This window comes from Passer domesticus, chromosome 1 (genome assembly GCF_036417665.1).
Source record: "Passer domesticus isolate bPasDom1 chromosome 1, bPasDom1.hap1, whole genome shotgun sequence".
Classification (NCBI taxonomy): Eukaryota; Metazoa; Chordata; class Aves; order Passeriformes; family Passeridae; genus Passer; species Passer domesticus.
In genome coordinates, this window is record NC_087474.1 from 5,164,533 (window position 1) to 5,186,390 (window position 21,858).

General features: G+C 43.8%; 1 long non-coding RNA gene across 1 annotated transcript in view; it reads right to left on the reverse strand.

The window, feature by feature from the left end:
- Positions 1–21,283: 21,283 nt before the first annotated feature.
- LOC135304889 (uncharacterized) overlaps positions 21,284–21,858 on the reverse strand; it is a 44,836-nt gene continuing 44,261 nt past the window's right edge. The window contains exon 5 of the long non-coding RNA XR_010366154.1: positions 21,284–21,334. This is a non-coding gene — a long non-coding RNA (uncharacterized LOC135304889). The remainder of the gene's footprint in view (positions 21,335–21,858) is intronic.

Sequence of the window (21,858 nt, forward strand, 5' to 3'; positions counted from 1 at the left end):
GTTCTCTCTGCAAACACTGCTTCCTTTAAGCTGTGGCTGTGGACTAAAACAGAAAGCATGGTGGGGAGTCCTGGAAGGGTGGAGCTTTCCCACAGTGACACCTCCACACCATCTAACAGCATCCCTTGGAGATGCTAATGAAGCATATCCCATAAAGGGGTAATCCCAAGGGCTGCAGAGTTCCTGATGTCCATTGCTTTGTCCAAGGGGAACATCAGCTTTTCTCCCAGAAGCTCACAGAAGAAGGTGTAACACCAACCAGGAGGAGTTCCTCAAGGGTCAAAGCCCCTACCCCTGTGCTTGCCCCTGGTGCCTCCTGTGCCTCAAAACATCAGGAGGTGGAGATGAACAAACATGGCCTCAGCCACAGAAACACTTCTAAACTTGACACAGATTTGCTTAGATGAGATTGCTAAGGAGCCTTAAACCCTCTTTTCCTTCTTATTGGCACCACTGTCTGCTCCCATGGACCTGACCTGCCCCCATTTCACATTGGAGCTGTGTCCACACCCAGACTGAGTCCAAACCCAGACAGAGCTGCAGGAATGCAGGGGAGCCAAAGACCTGCAGTGCTCTTTTGTAGCCCCTTCCAATCTCTATGCTGGGAGCTCAAAATATGGCCATTATGGCTCCTCGTGCTTCCTTTGTCTGTAAAGCACCAGGGACTTGCAGAGCACTGCAGAGCACTTGCAGAGCATACTCCAAAAAGGTATTTTGTGGTACCCTGAAAAGCCAGCCAGGTACTGACCCCTTGGACTCTGTGTTGTGGAAATCCCCAGTGACAGCTTCTGCTGCAGGGAGCTGTGGCAGTGGTGAATGTGATTCCAAACCCACCTCTCTGCAGGGGACACCATTTATCCAGCTGGTGGGCAGTGCTGCCCCCAGATTACAATTCTTAATTTAGAGTCTCTTCTGACATTTTGGCTACTACGGCCTGATGCTCACAAGCTGTGCTCAGAGAGGGTGAAATTCAGCTCCTCCAATCACACCCAGTTTCTCTCTCACACTTTCTTTTCTTCCCTTCCTGATTCATTTAAAATAATCTATGAAAAATGTCACTGGTTTCCAGGAAAAGCATGGGTCTGACCAAGGCAAAAGTCAACTCCTTAATTTAAAACGGTTGAGGGGGGGATAACCCATTGAAGCTGGTCAGCTAATGCACAAACAGTTTGTAATTACAGGAGCAGGCTGGGAAAACAGGACCTACCAAGGGAATATTCTTATTAAATAAAGCAGAATTCTGTCACCTTCTTAATCATGAAATATTGATGAAACTGTAAGCAGCCCCTCTGAGGTTTTAGCCTTTGCCCTCTCCTTGTGTGTGTATATGTGTCCACACAAAGACAAAGGGGAAAAAAACACGCTCAAAGCCTACCCCTGGAGCTGCAGAATTCTAACCAAGCTGCTCTGTGCCAGTGGATTTTGCTGAGCTTGCACGGGCATATGGATTGGAGAAATAAAAATTCTTCACTCGGCACAACCAGAAACTTCTTTTAGACTGAATGAGTAATGAAGGGGTGATTAAACAGAGCTGAGAAAGAAAGGACATATTAAAGGGAGGACTGTGCCATGAATCAGCAGAGGAAGGGCCAGCCTTCCTTACTTTGATCCACTCTACATGTTTTGGAAGCAGTAAAGAGCTGTTGAACTCCAGGTACCCTGCAGTACCAAATCTTCCCCTGGCCTTATGAAGAGATGTTTGTACCTCTAGGGCTTGTTCCTGGCAAAACAAGCAACAGGATTCATCTTCACAAGCCAAAGGCTAACCAGAGCAGCACTTGGGTTGCTGAAGCTCTGAGCACTCATGATCTTCCTCAGGAAGTCAGGGAGTCCCAGAGAAAGCAGCTCCCAAGACACCACAGCCTGTCACTCCAGCTGGATGGACTCAACATCCACTAAGAGCCACATCTGGGGACATCTGGAGCTGGGACAAGCCCCCACTTAGGAGGTACCTGAGATGCTACAGCTTGAAGGTTCACACTATCCATCTTTGGGGTACCAGAAGCTCGTCAGCCACTCAGCAGCACCACACCACTCACACCATTTATCTCATGCCTTGGCACTGCCAGCTGCAGCCATCAATTTTCTGGGGGGCCTCAGCAACAGGAGCCCAGAAAAGCCCTGAGGGGGAAGAGCCAGGGACTATGAATAATGTGGGTGAAAACAAGAAGCGCAGGGAAGAAAAATCACAGGCAAATTTTCATCCCTTCACACTCCTCTATGCAGTGGGAAGGGACAGAAACTCTTCTCAAACCAAAATAACTATGCTCCATTCCACTTCTGTGACTCAACTCCATGGTCCTAACTGAGACAAATAAATAAAGAAAAATGGGAGCATCCCAGAAGGAGAGAAACAGATATGAGGAACCACAGGCACGAACTGGGAAGCCAGTGCATCACCAGTAAGGGATCCCAAAATGCAGACACTTGTCTGAGCCTGAGTTTTATTATCACTTCTGCAAGGGTGGATGAACAGGGCTGAGGAAAGAAAAATAGATGGGAAAGAAGGACTGACCACAAGGACAGGCCAGGAACAGCAGTTGCAACATGAGGGTATTGGGACTTCCCTGACAAGGAAATATCACAGTTGGGAGTAACTGGAAAAGGGAACTGGGGCCAGGCTGGCTGGAAAGCAGGGGCAGGAAGGATCAAAGCAGTAGAGGAGAAAGGAGGACAAAGAGGGGGAGGCTGCAATGGCTGAGAGAGGGAGAGATGCATCAAGCAGCAGGGGAGCCTTCTCTCTGCCCACTGCGGTAATGGGGTCTTTGTTCTGCTCCTTTCATGTCCGCGCACATCCCGGCCCATGGACAGCCGACAGGAGCTGAATCAATCATCCCCGGTCCCAGCGGAGGGCAGGGCGTGATTGATTTGCTCTCCCCGATGGCTGGCTCTGAAAGGACACGCTCTCATTACAGTTTGTTTCTGGGTACCGCTCTTCACTCCCGGTCTAAATGCTGCCAAAGCTCCCACCTCCACCACGGGATGATTCGGTACCACAGTTTCCTCCCAACTCCCTGAAAAACCTATTTAAAAATAAAATTATCTACATTAATAAAACCCCAAAACAACAAGACACCTCCCCCAAATTTAAACCTTGCTGCTGAAACATAAAGCCCATGCCGCGGCCACGGGTGATTTTAGTGCTCATCTGCTCCAAATTCCAGTCATGCTTGTCACACTCCCACAGCCTCTCTCTAATTGTCAGGCACAGCCCTTTGTATTCCTAATCACCCCTGAAAAGGCCTGGCTCCCGAGATCTGCTGGGCGCCCTGGGGTGGCTGCCTGGGCTGAGGCAGCCCTGCTCCTGCCCTGGCACGCTGCAGGCTGCCAGCTGCTCCGGGAGGATGCTCCAGGGGACAGATGGCCCCAGTGACCAGAGTGGGATGGAGACACCCTGCCCAAGGGCAAGAGCTGGGACACGCAGGCAGGTGGCTCTTGGATGCACATTCAGGAGCAGAGAGGGGGTGGTGCCACCAGCTCAGGTCCATCTGTGTCACCAAGGGTGAAGCCAGTCCTTCTGGCTGAGCTTGTGTTGTACTTTCTGCAATGGACAGTGTTGCTGAGTCAAATATACAGCTGTGGGAAAGGACAATCAATTTCAAGGAGTTTTTCCCCCTCTCCAGTGCAGCTTAAGCATCCCACCAATTCCAGACATGGGTGGAGGCAATACTATTAGCTACCAGGCCCATTGCAATGTTAAGCAGACAGTTTATCTGCAGGACTTAATTATTCACCATTTTAAATTCTCCCCACCTACATGCTCACATACCCTTCAGCCACTTTTACTTTAAATCAAACCATCCACCACTCTGCTATGTTCTCATTGAAGTGTTCCTCATAGAAATATGGAAAAAATTCAGCTGCAGAAGAACCCTTAAGATCATGGAGCAGTGAATGATGCTGCTCTCCAATCCATCTCCTTGCTGGCTGAAATGCATCCAATGAGGTGCAGGTCAGCTATGTAAAATGGACCGAGTGTTGTGGAGAATCTGGCAATTCAGAGCCAAACAAATTGCTTCAAAAAAAGTCCTGCTCAAACCCAAATCTTGTGCATGGATTGTTTAGAGGAGAGAAGGAGTCTCAGAGAGAGGAGGCTTTCAGGACCAACTCATCTGAGAAGTGTCTGAGAAAACCAAAGTGTCTGAGTTATAGGAACAGCAAAACAAGGCAAGCACAGTGAGATTGAAGCATGTTAGAACCACCAGACCCTAGATACAGATTCTGGTAGTGATGTCCTTCTGAGCAGGTCCTTACAACCACCCTGCTCTCTTTCTGGACTGAGGAGTGTTTGTCATACCAGGTCTGTGCTGATGCAATCTAGTTCAAGTATTCAGCACAAAGCATTCCCTGGTTTCAGCACCCAATGGGTTAAAAAAGTGTTAGCACAGCCCCGGCTTCCACAGGCAGTTTGCAGCTTAGCTGTTAATTTGGGAATGTCTCAACTTCACCTCCAAGTTTTGAAACTTTGCCATGCCTTTTCATTAGCTGTGTTTTCCTTCTGGAAACTACCACATATCTGTATCACTCCATCTTTACAACAAAGCCCAAAGGGTTTTATACTCTTCTGTGAGTGTTCCTAACTGTTCCCAGCTCACTTTACTAGGAAAAGCTGCTTCTGCTGGCTGCATTTGCTGCTCATGTAGGCAATACATTTTCCAGATTCTTTCCACCTTCCTCCTTTTTACTAGAGATGTGCTCCAACATGAGACTAAGCAGAGGAAATGTTGCAGCCATGTTGGCCCAGTAGTTTTATAGCAGAAATTTCTTTGGAAATTAGCACAGAGCTCTGCACAGACAGCAGTAACTGTTTGTGCAACAGTTTGTTTAACTCCAGCCTTGCTTCTAACAGCAGCATCCAGTGGATGCCATAAATCTCAAGAAGCAAAATTCCTATTTGCACAAAGAAAAAAAAAAAAGGACAAAAGAGATTATATAATAGTATAATACTAATGAAGACATTATTCTGATTTCACCTTGTACTCCATGACAAGGTGCAGCAAGGGCCAGCTGTTCCCTGAAGGAATCTTAGGAATCCCTAAGACCAAAGGAGACACAGCAGGACACCAGCTACAACACACCTTTGAAACACCATCCCACACACGACTCTGAAGTCACTGCTTCCAGACATAGATTTTCAGTCACCTTTAGCAGAGCTTTCCTCCCTCTTTCTCTGTCTGCTTTGTCCTGGCTCCAATAGAGCTGCCCAGGTTTGTACCTGCTCAGATCTAGGCTATCCAGTCCTGGATCCTCTGGGATTTATGCTGGTCTAGAAACCACAAATAACACCATGGAATCATTCCTGCTGCACCAAGTTCTACACAAACATGAAGTAAGAGAAGCTCACTGATAGAAAAAGAGCCCTCACTGTACATTGAGGGTCTGGAATGTGTCCAGAGGAGGGAATGGAGCTGGGGAAGGTTCTGGAGCAAAAGTCTGATGAGGAGCATCTGAGGGAGCTGGAGGGACTCATCTTGGAGAAAAGGAGGCTCAGAGGGGGAACCTTCTCACTCTCTTACAATTCCCTGACAGGAGGGTGCAGCCAGTGGGGGTTGTACCCTTCTTCCAAGTGAGAAGCAATTGGACACCAGGAAATGTCCATGAATTGCACCAGGTGAGATTTGGATTGGATAGTAGGAAAAATTTCTTCACTGAAAGGGTTGTTATGCATTGGAACAGGTTGCCCAATGAAGTGGTAGAATCACCATCCCTGGGCGTATTTCAAAGCCATGTAGATGTGGCACCTGGGGACATTGTTCAGTGGTGAATATGGTGGTACTGTGTCAACAACTGGACTTGATGATCTTGAAGTCCTTTTCCAATTTGAAGGATTCTAAGATTCCCTGATTCTAAATGAAACAGGGAATGATGCCACAGTGACAGGGAGATGTCTGATGGAACGTGGCAGAGTGTTGCAGGTTGGGTGCCTGAACACCACACACTGATTCTGCTATTACAGCACTGCTTAGGGCTGTAACTCCACCCTAATGCACTAAACCCTTCTGTGGTTAAGCTCACCCAATTTAAGAACACAAGTAACATCAAAAAGCCCCATTTGGGAAGCCTCTGCTCCTTGGGGAGCCAGTGACAGTTCAATGACGTTGCTCTAAATTCTCCTCTGGGCAAACGAATCACTGCAATGAAATTTTTTTCCTTCTTTCCTGCCTTTCCTGCCTGTTCCCCATTTGACACTTTTCACAGTGACAGTCATCAGCCTGTGTATAATATAATCAAAAAGCTGACTCTGGCTTCAAGCCATTCCAGCAAAAAAAAATTTCACAGCACCCCACATTAAAATGCAGCCCCTGTCCTGCACCTTCCTGCTCCTTCCCCTCACTCTGTGTTTTCAGGTTTGGGGTTTAGGTTTGTTTGTGATTTTTTAATTTTTTTTGTTTGGTACTATCACATTATCCCATGTTTGCAATTGTAAAACCACATTATAAAAGCAGCCGATATTGAACTAATTTTATCACAGGGCTAGTAATAAAGTTTAACACCAACTATAATATTGTTGTACACCAGAAATATTGCAACAGAACTGTAATATCCTGTTAAATTCATTTTCCATCCAACACCACAAGATCTGTTGAAAGATGTTAAGGGTGAAAGGTTTGTAGATTTTTAATTTTCCACTTTTTTTTGGCTTTATTTTTGCAAGGCACTATAAACGTTTAAATTTCATAAAAATATACATCACAAGTTCAGCAGTAATAGTTCTAGTGACACATCTAAAGCCTTCATTGTCTGAAAAGTAATGTATGGCTAGCAGCTACCCTGCAAAGCAAAATACATCATTAGAACCAGCTCATAGAAAGGAAGAGGAACTTTTAACTGGCCCCCATTACTGCAGCATCTTTTCCCCTCCTAATGCTTTATATATTTATTCTTAGGCGCCCCAGGGAATTAGATGCAATTATCCTTTTCTTCTTAGGCAGAGAAATGGGTAAAATGTTAAGCAGCTTGCCCCAGGTGACACAAAAAGTTTTATGACACTTCATGGGTCTGAATCAGCATCCCTGGCACAGCAGCTGGGCTCCCATGGGAGGAGAACAAGGGTGACTAAAAATTCTTCTTCCTGCCATCAGCCCTGTCTGAGACTGCTGGCCACTTTCTGCTGCCTCCAAGGAAGGTCTCAGCCACCTACAGGAACACACAGGATTAATTAAAAGCATTCTTTTAAACCAATTAACTTACACTGGTAGAAACTCTTGTGTAGATACTCTCAGTGGATTTAAACCTATTTTTTTTAAATTCAGTTTAACTTGAGGCTCTGCATTTGCCAGCTGTGTCCCCAGCATCTTCCGCATCTTTTCAACTGCTTCTGTTTTTAAACTAATTTTAATTAAGTGCACGCACTCTGTGTGGTCAAATCCCCAAGGAGCTGTAGGAAGGCAGGCAGAGACAAGGAAAAAAGAGTACAAGCTGGTTCAAGGCAAGTCCTGGTTCTGCAGCCCAGCTCTTGGCAGGTACCAGCTGGTTTAAGGTCGGTATATCAGGGCAGTGAGACCCCAGCCCTGTCCTGATGAACTTTTGGTCTCCGTGGGAATTAATCTACTTAAAGAGTGCATTTGTCCAAAGTAAAAGGAAGACAGAAAATACAAATGATAGTGAGCAATTTGCTACAGAACATCAGCAACAAGCAGGAGATGATGAGTGATGATGGTCAGTGCTGCTGCTCCAGCCTTCCTCCAGAGCAAGGCCAGAGGTGACCTGGGGACAAGCTCAAGGCTGGGCTTTTCAGGGTGATCCAGCATGGAAACCAAAATATGTAAGTATGTCTGGCATGGAGTCAGCCCCAAAGGCACAGTATTTATGGGAACTGTCCATGTCTCTAAACAAGCTAAAAACCACAGAGGGATGGAGAACTGTAGGTTTCATTGACCATTCTCTGATCTAAACACACGCGCTACACATTAAGCAAGATACCTCAGGAAATATTTTTAAACATGTTCTGACCTCATTAAGAAAAAATTGGAGGACAAAATACCACTTATCCATAAACCTTTACTCTTTTTAAAAGATCATTCTGTGTTGGGGTTTTTTTTCATTTTGCTAATGTACATGCCAAGGAGACAGTGGATTGAAGTGTAGAAGGCTCCAGTCCTTCCTGAGATTTAACCTGCCCTTTTCCTTTGCCCTCTAACTAGCTGAATATTCCCAGAGATTTTCTTTTGTGGATTTTAAGCCCCCCAAATCTACAATTCAGCATAGCTTCCTGTATGGCCATTCTGGTTAGCACAAAACAGCAATGATAACACAACCCTTTTCTGATAGGATCTTCCTACAGTTACCAAGCATTTTCTTAAGGCTTCATCTTCAAAATGTCTTTAAAAATAACTTCTCCTGCAGTATTGGGCCATTTGTGCTGTGATTGTGATTAACTTGAATAACCACAGGGAACAGTCTCCAGGACAGCATTGTGTGCATGTGTATATAAGCATCAAAGCCACAATCAGTGGCCAATATGTCCTGCTGCCTGAAATAATTTTGCATTTCTAGCAGGAATTGTAGCCTTCTCAGGAGCTTCTTTTTAGGTCATTGAGGCTGTAAGGGGGAATAAAATAAGTCACTTTATATCCCCTATGAGAGACTTTGCATTGTTAATTTATTGCCCCAGAAACTAAGAAATTTGTCACAGGGCAATATAAAAGGGGTAAGGAAAGTATTTAAGGGCCCATGAAAAGCTGGAAGAAAGAGGAGAATCAGAAAAAAAAAAGTCACATGCATTACAAGAAAACCAGATACCAAGAAGGTTTTCAGAGACCAGGTGGCAATATATTAGTGGCAATATATTGTGGGAATTTCTCATGGCTATTTTCTGACAGCAGCTTGGGAATATGAGAGAGTCTGTTAGATGGGAAAATATCAACCACACAGAAGCTTCATTGGGAGTGGAGAGCAGGAGGGCAGCAAGGGTGAGTGGAGAAGTCAGCTGGTGAGTGTTTGTAGGAGGCTTCTGAGTAGGAGGTGGAGGACCAGCAGCCTCCAAAAAAATGTGACAAGAGTCAGGATGTCAGGGAAAGACTTCCCAGTGAAGGGATTTCCTGCTTTCTTACATCCTAAAGCACTTTGTAATGCAGTGACAATTGGATGTGAAAGGGACCTCCCTGAACTGCTACAGGTTTGTGTGTGTTCTGCAGAGGTGAAAATAACATCATAAAGGGGACATGGCTAGAAATAAGTCCACTTTAAGCATCATCATACCTTTGTGTTTTGGCAAGAAAACCCATTCTTTCCTTTCCTTTTTCTCTATGTTTACTCTTCTACTAGTATAACTCTTTACTTAATTTGTCTTAAACTACCCTTGATTTGCACATATTTAAATGAGTAAGACCTTTTACATTACTCCCTACAGAGGAGCAGTAGTGATTTACTCCTGCTAAAAATCTTGATCACACCCATAAAGGTAAAGTCAATCCAGCTTGAGGATGGCTGTGTGTTATCCTGTAGTGCAGCCCAAGGGAGGTTTTAAAAAAAGGAATATGAGCCTGTGAAGCCAAGCCACAGAATTTAAGGCTAGAAGAGACTGATAAAATCAGTTTATCTACTAAATAGCATAGATTTCTAGAAATGTTCCAAAGTAAAGTCTCTTAGGACTACAAAAGACAGCTGTAATGGAGCTGGGAAGTGAACCCAAACACACAAGTCCTACTGCAGCAGGTGACCTGCAAGGCCACAGTTCAGTTCTCCTGGGTGGAAGCAAGTCAGGCATTTTCTTTATATCTCATTGAGGGACCATTTTCTTTTCCTGTGTCTCACATGACTGACCTGGGACCATGCCCCCAAGCAGGCAGCAGAACAAATCACAGAGCACAAATAGCTTGAAAAACTTGTGCAGGTGGCTAATGAAAAGCTCAGCTGAGAACTCTTCTCTGTAAGAAGATACTGAGGGCAACTTCTGCTGAAGGCAGAATCATCACTTCTGATGGCATATCCCATTTCTTCCTCAATGAAAGAAAACCATGCAAGAAAATAATGCAAAACCATTATCTGGGTGGTTAAATTCACACTGTCCTCTTCAGAATTATTTATTTGTAAGGTTTCACACTGTACCACCACCAGACAAGTAAATGTTGGGGTTTTTCAAAATAATATTTATTTCCCTGTTCTTTAGTTACCAGAAGACAGTTTCTAACTTTCCTTGACAGTATGTTCTCTTCTCCCTCCTTCAGGTGCCAACCCATGTTCTGCCCCTTTGCTTCTTCCAACCCATCATTTCCATCTGATTTTTTGCTTTTCATCAGCTTGTGTGGGTGGTGCCTTAACCTGAGAGGCTCCTCAGTTCTGCTTTAAATGGCTTGAGTGGCTTTTGAAAGTCAAATCATCTGACCATGCACATGAGCAGAAGAGCCTTAGCAAAAAGGCAAGAGTGAACTGTGACAAATAAGGAAGAAAATCCTTTATCCAGTGTAAGGTCCTGCCATTCCCACTGGCTCCAGACACAGCCAGGGAGCAGAGGCACCTGGGCCCCACTCAGACTCTGTGCTGAGTTTTCTGCACTGAGATCCCACTGGGAGAGTGTAGAACTTAATTTATCTTCCATGTTTACCAAGCTGTCTTTTGGGGACATCCGTAATGATTCTGTTTTTATCTTGTACCAGAGGAGGACAAAGGCGCAGTGACGTGAAGGAAGATACATTAGCTGTCAGAAGACAGGTAACACATCTTGCTAACATACTCTGTTCCATTTTCCCCCCAATAGCCTGAAGCAGTGTTTTCCTTTTAAAAATATCCTATCAGCTCTGACAGATGGATTAAGGCTTAAAAGCATCAATATTTTGGGAAAGTAGTACCTGCTAGCAGGCTAGATATAAGTTTGTCATTCAAGAAGTTTTATATTTCCTATTAGGTCCCTTTCCTGAAAAGCAGCAACCATTTATTTTAAACTTTACTTACTGATAGGGGTTGGAGGGGGTTAATTTTTTTTTTTTTTTTTTTTTTTTTTTTTTTTTTTTTTTTTTTGAGGTGAAGGAGGACTTGTTTTGATTTCTTCAGAGGACACATCATCTGTCAGCAGTGGGGAAGAGTGGGAGTGCTTTTCCTTGCTTGTCCTGAAAGGTGACCACTAAAAAACTGCCATTGCTCTTGCTCAAAGTGGATTACCAGAAAGTTGTTGCAAGAGGATAGACTAAAAAAAGAAAAAATAATGAAAAACTAAGAAACAGGTTTAAAGACATCTCATAACTTTTATCCCTCTCACAGCAAAGGCTGAATCAGTCCTGTTGTTCATATTCCCCACCTTACTTTTGACAGGATGTTTTGCTTATCTGGCATTTCGGCTCAGATGGATCCTACCTGATAGCAGTCAAAGACACTGAAGTTAGGACTGTCGTTATCTGGGCACCAGCTACAGTCACAGAGAAGAGAGAGACACCTCAGGAGAGGGATTCACATCTGAGGAGGGTGAATCATTCTCTCAAGATGCCAGTATTTCTCCATTTCTCAAGATGCTGCTGGCACAAACAGCAGTAAGTCAGTACAATGAGGCTTCTAATTTTGGAGCCTTGGTGAAGCGCCTGAAGTTTGATGAGTGAATCGAGACTGTGGTGAATCTCCCTCTCATCATATCTACAGCTTGATGGGAAGGAAGATATCAAAGATATTCACCCCTTTGTCACACAGGACTCTTGTGAAGGGAGATGAGAGCAGAGAATTCACAAAGGAGAGGAGGAATAAAGAGTAGAGAGATGTGGAGGTTTCCGAGGGGAAGTGAGGAAATATATCCCATTTTTGCCTTCTGGCTTTGTGAGATGAGTTACACGGCTTCTTGTCTATGCCACCTCCACAGCCAGAAGGCTGCTCAAATTCAGGATTTGATTCTGGCCCAAAGCTCAGGCAGGAGCATAGATGGGGATTTGCACATGGTTTCCATCTGCTCCCCAGCTATTCCTCTCCAATAACTCATGCAGCTGAATGGTTCTGGGAAAGACAGGGTTGGGGTGGCCAGTGACTTCAGCCCAAAGACTCAGAGTGGCTGAATATATTCACTAGAAGGATAGAGAAACATCAGCAATCCCAGTGCAATTCCAGAGAAACATTTAATTTCAGGAAATTCTTTGATGTGCAATATTTTCATATGCTTAAGTACTATGTGCAAGTAGTTAAAAGAAATCAAACATTTTTTTGGCTCAAAACAGCAGTAGGAGGTGGAAAAGTAGAGTCAAGTTAGGAGCCCAGCATTCAACAGATCAGCAATGTGATCTCGTCTGAAGACCCTGACTCCAGGATGTCTAGGGAGCACTCTTTGCATTAGTGTTCTTCCAGTCTTGAGAAACCAACAGAGCAATGTGATCCCTCAGATACTTCCATCCTGTGACCCCCAAATCCAAACCCATCTCTACAGGGCACAGTAGACCCAGGAAATCCATCCCCAGTGGAAGGACTGAAGATCCTCCCCAGGGATCAGCTTTTGAGTTGCTGCTCTCTGCAGCCTTGTCTGGAGCAGTTTCAGCTCTGCCCCTTCCTCAGAGGTGCCCCAGCACTGTCTGAAAATTGCTTTCTACTGTGCTGAGCCCCAAAGGAACATCATGGGGTTGCCATCAACAAGGCACTTGGCAGAAATCTCTTCTGATGGTGCTCAATTTTCCCAACTCAGTCACTCTGGGATGTGGCTATGCATGCACTGCTGGTGCAGTTCTGCTCTCTGTCCACAGCCTAAGGGGCACAGTGGCTTCCCAACATCTCTTTTCCCACCATTCTGAATGCAGAAGTTCATTTTATCAGGTCCAGATACATTTGAAATGCAGGAGAGTGAATTACAACTCACACTTTCCTTCTTTCTCACTGATTTTGACAGAGGGGTCCTTGTGGGCATCAGGTTGACCCATTCAGGGTCTGTGAGAGCCATGAAGCACCTGAGTGTGGCCTGAAGACAGTCACAACAGTTGACTCCAGGGAGAGGCAATCCCTGAGAACATTTAGCCCACTGAAGATAGAAATCACCTGCCACTCTTCATAAAGAAACCTCAGAGCACCTTCACTGTGGTGGGACACAAACAGGATGCAAGGAGGTGCCATGGTGGCATACTCCATGTTTTGGGGCACAGAACAGGGCATGTTACTGAGGGTTGAACCTTCATTTCTCACCTTCCCTTATCCAGCACTTGTAAATCAGAGCTCCAGAGCCACGTCCTGAAAAAGAAAATCCAGTGTCCAGAGTGAAGGTGGGAGGCAGGAAAGCACCCTGAAGCCCATATTCAAAATAAGAGGACTTGGAAATCCTGGAGTAGAGTTACTCCAGGGAGGGCTCCCAAGAGTCTTGTTTTGCATGTCTCCAACCTGAGGGTGACTATAATTATCAGTGCTGCTTGGTGGTGAGAAACCCAGGGAAACCAGAATTTACAGCGAGACTGAGCAAATCCCACTGGAGAGCATTCCCATGGGTAACCAGTGAACAGCCTGGGTCTCCTGGAGAATGAAGTTCACAGCCTGGCCCTGAGAGTCATTTTAAGCCTTTAAAATGTCCTCTGCAAATCATCCTCAATCATTCTTCTGCTCACAGGCACCACGCTGCAAGTCCTGCCCTGCACCTAATGGCTTCCCTGTTGATGTCTCCCAAATTAAAAATAATGTGTGTGATGCACTGTGTCATGTCCATGTCCACGTGTGCAATAACAAAGCAATACAGACACCATAATAGACAGTTTGCTCAACACACTGTAATAAGATCAGATAGTTTCAGTACCTTTTTGGGGGCCGTTTTTCACCCAAGTGACGTGCTTATCCGTTTTGGTATATAAACTTCTACAAGGTCATCTAGGATGTTGTGTTTTACCTTGATTGATAGCACAGTGCAAGGAACTGTGACTGATCCATGCAATCGTGTCTCAACCCATTTTTCTTCAGATCTCCAAGGGCTGAAATCCCTCATTTAAAAGAAAAAGCCAACAAAAAACCCAACAAATATCAAAACAAACAAAGAGCCTATCCTGATCCAAAAGTCTAGAGCAGTCAAAGCTGAAGTACCCATCCTGTCTGTTAATAACTTTCAAAAGTTTTCACTGCAAGATTTGGAATGTGACAGTAAAATTCTGCAACATGCACATGGTGTGGGAGGAATAGAAATTACATTCAGAGTTTGAGTCTGAAAATTTGTGCCTGAACAGGGAAAAGCAAGGGATGTGTTTAATCAGCAGGCTCAAGCATCCCCTTCTTGTAAGACAGAAAAAGACAGCACTTAAACTTGATAACTCCTTGGAAATAGCAAGCGAGGAACATGGATGGGACGTCAGCAGTGCTCACTGGGGAGAAGAAACACAAAATGGAGTTAGAATTAACACATCCTTTACAGCGTGCATTGCAGAGCAGTTTGATTGGTGGTTTCCCTATCTGCCCTCGTGGGTGGGTTACCAATGTCCCATCCCAGTGCCCTGCAGTGCTGCCTTTTATATTCCACGTGTCTCATTCACCAGGGAGGCTGGGGCATTCAGCTGACTGTGGGGAGCAGTTAGATGCACCTCAAACTCTTAGAAATATAGCAGCATTGTAATGAGAAGGAGAAAGGACCCTGAAACATTGAAAAGGGGAAATCTTTGATAAATATCCTTCAGCAAAGCCAGGAGCTGCAGCCAGTTGTCTGCCCAGTGGCAGAGGTCATTCAAGCAAGGCTGGGCTTGTGTCCTGCCAGGTTACTGTAGCAAAAACCAAGGAGAAATTCACATCTGGGTTTTCTCTTAAATCCAAAGAGGGACTAGAACTAGGAAATTCAATCCCTCCAAGTGGATATCATGGCAGGATTGAACTCTTCCTAAAGAGTAAATCTCCCTCACCAACCACCAGCCCCTCTCCTTCCCTTCAGTGCTGGGACTCTCCCAAGCCTTACAGGACTCAGATATTTTGCCTGATTCCCTGATCATTGTGGTTTTATATAAAAAGTTTAGACACCCATCCTGCCAGAGCTCCCAGGCAGTGACAAACACTTTCCCAAGCTGATACCTTCTGATACCAGTGCAGTCACTAGTGGGTATGGAGGAATGGAACCATCTCAGGGACTTGGATTCTGAGCACTGCTGTCAGCCCACCTTCATAACAGGGTTTTGCCAGGTGGACGCCAGCTCTGGATCAGTCGGAAAACTGAGGCTGACACTCCTGTAAGTATTAATCATCATCTGCAGACCTTTTAGGTGAGATTCTGAAAATATTCATGCCTCATCCACATCAGGCAAAGCTCTGTGTCTCCTTTCCAGTTGCCCACCTTCGGTTAGCAAAGGCTGGAGGATTTGTGCAGCCTGAGCTCCAAGCAGCTGTAACAGGCACAGCAACAAAAATGCAAACCTACAAACCTGTAGACAGCAGATCTTTTCTTTTGCCACTAGAAATACAATCACTCCAACAATGTTATCCATAGCACAAATGTTCTGGAAAGTGTTCCCAGCAGAGGCAGAGCTGGTAGACTTGGAGTTTAAAGGCCGCAGGAATCAACCTGAACATCTCACACAACCTTACTGTGACAGACCAGAAACATGCCCCAGGCTTCTTGCATCAAACACTCACACCTTGTGATTGAGCCAGAGCTCTTTTTCTCAAAAGGCACCCAAACCTTCATTAATGTCATTAATTAACTTCATTTCAAAAGGGACTGCTACTCTCTTTGACTGATCTTACACTAACTGTTAATTTTAGGCTACGAATGGTTACTGAACTTCCTCCTCACACAAACAGGGGCCCCCCAGGAGGGATGTCTTTCAGCTGGGATACAGTATGTTATCAAAGCAAAGGAGAATTCCCTCTCTCTCTCTCTCACAACAGGGAGAAATGAAGTTCTGACTACAGCAGTGTCACTCACTGAGATGACAGGTTGGGATAACTGTGTGTGATTGCAGACTGCAAGATGATAAAGTATATGCAAGCCACCTTCCAAATCCCAGGATGTATATTACTGTTTCCCCCTGAGGAAAAAAAAAAATTCCCCATGTAAAATCCAGAAATACTCACTTTGGATACCATGCTCTGATCTTACTCCCTTGAAATTACTTCATTGTGTCTCTTATACATTTTGGCTAGCACCAGCAGAGCCCCAAACTCAGCCCTTAGTTTTTTAAACCACGATTTATTTTACTGGTTTGAATCTTTTTGAAGGAGTCACATGAGCACTTTGCATCCTCAAATCACTGTGTCTGTGCCCACCCTCACAATCCTGTGCAAAGACTGAAAGTTAATTAAACATGTGTTTAATTTATAAATGTTATCCCTTCTGGGGAGCAGAGTACAACTCCAGCTAAAAGGCAATGCTGTGTTTATTTTTCTTCTTCATTGGCTGTTCCCAACCTGCAGTGGTTTATGGATATAAATAATGTTTTAGAGTAGGGAACGGTTGTGGTGGAAACTAAGCCCAACTTTTGAATAAGCCATGAAGAAAGAGTAACTTGAATCATGCAATGATTTCTAGGAAACTGAAACAATTAATTCTTTCATGGGTAGAATATAAGCCAAAAAATAAAGCTTCCGTGTCCCATGGTGACAGCAAAATTTAAAAGTATGGTATTAAAGAAGGCAGAATTCCCCACTAGTATATGAAAACAGTGTTCTCATTTAGGCCAGAAGAAATCTGGACTAGTTCCATTTGGATCATTGAATTTGCCCTGGATTTACCCCAGGGTACATGAGAACAGAAGACAACCCTCCCAGGTTTTCTACCAGGGCCAGATTCCAAGAATCCAATATCCAAACAGCTCCAAAGCAGGACCTCTTCATCACCACTGGTATCTGTGTGGATCGAAACATTTGTGCTCCCTACTGTCTTCCACTTTTGAGAGGGCTCCTTTCTAAAGACAACCCCACTCCAGCTCAGCTCCTGTGATGTTCCCAGCTGCTTGGGAAAGCTCAGATCTAATCCTGAACAATTTCAAGTATTTGTCATAGGGAAAAAAAGAAAAAAATAATATCTGAAGACATGTGCACCTAGGTTGTTGTGGGAGACTGCACTCCAGACAGCAAAACATCCTGGGCAAAATTTACACAATAACTGAGTAAGGATGTTTATAATTTAAAACACAACTATTTTTAAAAAGAGAGACATTAAAACAGATAGTTTCCCAAAACTGTACAAGAAATGTAACCTGTTAGTAACTCTACTACCTTCAGCTACTCATTAATCTGTGAGAGCAAGTGATGTTTGCATGTCCCACACCTGATACAGGGAATGGAACCCACCTAGAAGGTTTCTGAGACAGGGACCATCCTTCCATACTGCACCAGAGGAGGATCAGTCTCTAATCCAAGTGCCAAAGGGTTGGACTAACAGAGTTGTAGGAAAATCACACAGAAATCTCTACATTTTACCACAGTGCTTGACATTTTCAGGAAATAATGGCAAGGGACCAGGGAAAAGGGTGTGTCCTAAAGATGACTACAATTTGTTATTTGGATTAATAATAGGCAGGTCATGAAGTTGCTTTCTGTTATTTTAAGTAACACTTTATTTTCTTTCTACCTAAACTGTCCTCACTCCATTTACACCCTTTTTCAGCAGAACACTTGCAAGCTTAAATTTAAATATGAGTATGAACCCAATCAACATATCTCGTCTGGCTGCTAAGAGAAGCCCCCAGGCTATTTTAAAAAATCAGACTGTATTCACAGAGAATTTGTGGTGTTGACTCAGACACTGCCAGAGCACATTTTCTAAGGGCTGCAGTGTAGACATCACATTTGGCTTCAGCTGGACTCAAGGAAGAGTTTTGTGCTGGTACTATGGGGATCCTGAGCAGAGCTGAGGGACGAAGCCAGGTAAGTAAACTCAGACCTGGCTGACACGCTTTGCACCCACAAAGGGAGCCTTGGTTAGATTCGTGCTAAAAAACCAACCCAGCTGCTGCTCAAAATTCAGCCTAATGTTTGTTCTGCATTCCCACAGGTATCCCCATAGCAGTGGTTTATATTGCTGTAAGAAAAGTATTTTAAACCCTTTAATGGCCTGCTTTATACCCATCCTCGCCTTCAGTGGGTGCAAATAATTGCTGGTGCAATTTTGTACCCCCAGTTATTTGCAGTTTTGGTGCATGTCACTGACGTGTCTAACTAGCTGATAAGATACGTGGGTGCAATCAGATGCTGTAATTAGAAGTTTAAATGACACGAACTGCACCCACACAAAACTGCTAGAGCAAAATTGTATCCATAACATCTCCACAAAGAGAGGAAGGACTTAAAAATTTGTCCCTGCAAATGTTAATTTGCATGGCAATGGAGCTCGAACCTATTTGGCAAATACACTTTCATTACACAAGATTTAAGCCAATTGATTCTAAACAATCTGAGAGTGTTCAGACACTCAACATTAGACACAGCATCTTAAAAATTACACTAGTCTGCTGAACTAGGGCAAGAAACTTTTCTCTTGAGTTAGGTAACACGTAATTCATGTCTTTGTTACTGCCTTAGCCATGGTTGGAGTAGGCAAGAGCCTTTGCTTACAATGACAGATTTTTATAGTGATTTCTTAAGGCTGCAGCACAGCGTAAGTGTGTTTCATATTTCATGATAAGCAAATGATATGCAACAAATAAGAAGGTTGTTGCTTTGGAGTTTCTCTTGACACCTTAATCATTTAATGTACAATTATATATTACAGCTTACTGCAAGGCAGGAATTTTAAACTGACGCCTCTTTGTAGGCATTACACAAAGTTTTGGGAACCTCAGAGGAGTTTTCAATGGTTTTATTGAGAAGAGACAAATGCATTTTGATGTTAAATTAGAATCATTGGTGTTTCTCTTATTTTTCTGCTGTTTTAGCCCCAAGGCCCTGTTTTACTATCCCTGTGCACTACAGTGTGTGCCACACAACTGGAAATATTTCTTCAGGCTGTTTGTTATTTCTCCCTCTCTTCTGGCCAAGGGAGACTGAGAGAAAAACTGAACCAAGTGTAACTGAGCAAGCCAAAAGGAAAGCTCAACAGATGGGAGTATAGAGGGATAAAACAAAAATGCTAAGAGACCACATCCTTTCATCTCTGCCCTGGCATTTTGGCTCATCAGGGCAGCTGGGAGAGGGAAGCATGAGGAGACCATGGCAGAGGAACACAGCATGGGCTTCTTGCTGTGCCTTGGGGTGATCCACCTCCCCAGGCTTGGAAGTTGTGTTTGGTCTGATGAGGATAGGAGAGCAGTTTTCAGACAAGGAACATCATTTTACCTCTTGAGGAAAGCCAAAATGCAGAGGTGTCTACTCTGAACTATACCCAGCCTCTCCAGAGTCATGTTGCCCTTTAGCCAACCTATGCCTACTACTTCAGCTGGGATATTCCCACTCCCAAGTAGCACAAGAGTTTCAAATCTTCAGAAGGTGCCCATCCTGAGTTCAGGAAGATTTCTTTTCATCAAACCCTATCAAGCATCACACACCTCAGCTTGGGAGCCAGCCCTCCTGTGAGTTCCAAAGCAGCACAGACCACGGCAGCTCCTTGCTGTGTCCAGCTTGGTTCCCCACCTCCTGTCCCTGCTTCAAATGCTTTGCAGATGACCCTAGAAGAAACAAGCCAAAATCCCAGCTGCCCCAGGAGCAATCGCTGGAGAGCAAGGCTGGCTAATGGCAAACAGCTCCAGCTGCTAATGTTACCTCAGGGGATCTGAGCTTTAGCAGTGAAGGTCCCATGTTCAGGTCCTGTTGACAGACATATTGATACTGATAATCTCTCCTAGCAAAATACAGTGGGGATCACCTTCTTGAGGCCCCAGGTGCCTGGGAGAATAGTCATCAGGTGATGTCTAAAGCACCATGATGTCCTCTTGCCTGGATAAACAGAAAGATGCTCTGGTGGCTTTAAATTTTCTCCTACTTTTTTTTTTCTCTGATAGACTTTTCTCCAATTATCACACCCCGGCTGTCCATAGACTGAGTATTTCACACCCTCTGAATCAAATGTCTGCTCTCCCTTAGGTGTACAGGATTTCCATATGCCCTGGTTGCTCTACTGCCATCTCTTCTCTTGAACCTGCGGAGTTGTTGGCTGTGTTATCCAAACCATCCCTCTCAGCCCATCAAACCTCCCAGCTAACAGAGCAGAGGGATCCAAGCAGAGATTACAAAATGGCAGGTTCCTGGAGCAGCCTTGGTGATGAGCAGCACTTTGCCATAGCCTTGGATTTCCAGGATGCAGAGTAAAGCAGAATCTAAATTGCTGATGGTTAACTCAAAAATGGGGTGAAATTTTATCACCAAAGCAAAACTGCTAAGGTGAAACTATTAAATAACATCAGCTCTGTTTCTTAAAGAACTGCAGAGCCCTTGGCCCAGCTTGCCATGGACATCTGGCTACACAGTGCTGCCTGGATAATGCCAATCCTCACCTCCATCCTCTGGGACATGGGAGAGGGCAGAAGAGCCATCATCCATACATGAGGTTTGGCTGTGGTAATAAGGAGGGCACTGCAACCATGAATAATCTGTTTTCCACAGTTTCCAAAACCCACACGGTGTGAAAAGCTGGACAAGGATTTGTAAATGAATTGAGCCCAAGAGTAATTACACGTTCCTGCAGATTACTTGGTGCCATAATTGCACTTAGTATTTACCATGTGACCTAAGCCAGAAATAATCATGTATTTACTTTATATTTATATTGTAACGTGCCATGTACTGTAATTATACTGCCACTCCATGGTACTTAACACATCATTGAATGTTCCACAATTATCATGTTAGTAAATAGCACTTACCGAGATTTGTGGCCTGTAATTTCAAGCATTACCTGCTAAAGATTTATTGTAGGAATGTCAAAAAAATGTTTCTTGACAATGTCATTTAATGTAAAAAATGTCAAGTACTAGAACCAATAGGAATCAGTTTTTGAAATTTCAAAATTTGAAAATACAAAAGGAAATCTGGATTTGAAATTAAGGGCTTTTCCAGTAAAGTAATGATCACTTCCATGAAGAATTATCCAAATTCTTCTGCTTGAGGTTCCAGAAAATTATAAGTGCAAACTGTCAAACTTAGGTGATTAAATGAAAGAATTAAATCCACCTTGAGACTCTTAAAGAAAAATGTTTTGGAAGTAGTTAATATCCACTCGACCTCTCTTTTAATTCTGATTAAATCTCTAAGTGGCTAAAAGTAAACCTTGGATTTTCTGAATGGATTTATGCTTTCATATACATTTGGTCATAGAAGTATTCACTGCTATTTCAGTAGAGGTACTTGTGTGAATAAGGTCAAGCATGTGCTTTGCTGTTGCTTTGGTGTTCTAAAATCAACATATAAAAGTCTTAAGATGTTGAAAAAAGTAGGATCATTTAAACAGAAGTTATTTAGAAGAGAATCAAATTTTCAGGATACCTCCTTCAGTGGGACTTCTCCATATTGTAACACATATGGGTGCCTGGACATCACTTAACTCCTGAAAAAAAAAATTAAAAATCAATAAAGACCTAAGATTTCCAGCTTATGTCCATCCCCATATTAAAAACGTCACAAAACCTTTAAAGAAACCACCCCAAGCTTCCCTTCCTTCCTTATGTATTCTGTGTTGATTACAAGCCCCATAGAATGATATCTAATGTAGAGATCCAAGCCTGGAATTAGGAATGCCTTCTCTTGCTGGTTCAAGAGCACACACAAGCCATTGTGTACAAACTGAAGGAATGAAATCCTGGCTGCACACTTGGTTAGCATTTATTCTTCTGAACCCTCTGAAGACTAGGTTATTCCCTCAAAACCTCAGCTCTTACTTCAGCCTTGATCTGCCCAATATATACAAATGAGCTTAACTTTAAACACTGATAGTACCATTTACCTCATTATCTAGAGCCAGATGAATAATTCATAGTGCATATTTTATCCAATGAATCTCACTTCTTTTTGTGTTTGTGAATTGTCTGCAAATAGATTCTTGATTGGACTCTTCATCTAAAATTATTTGCA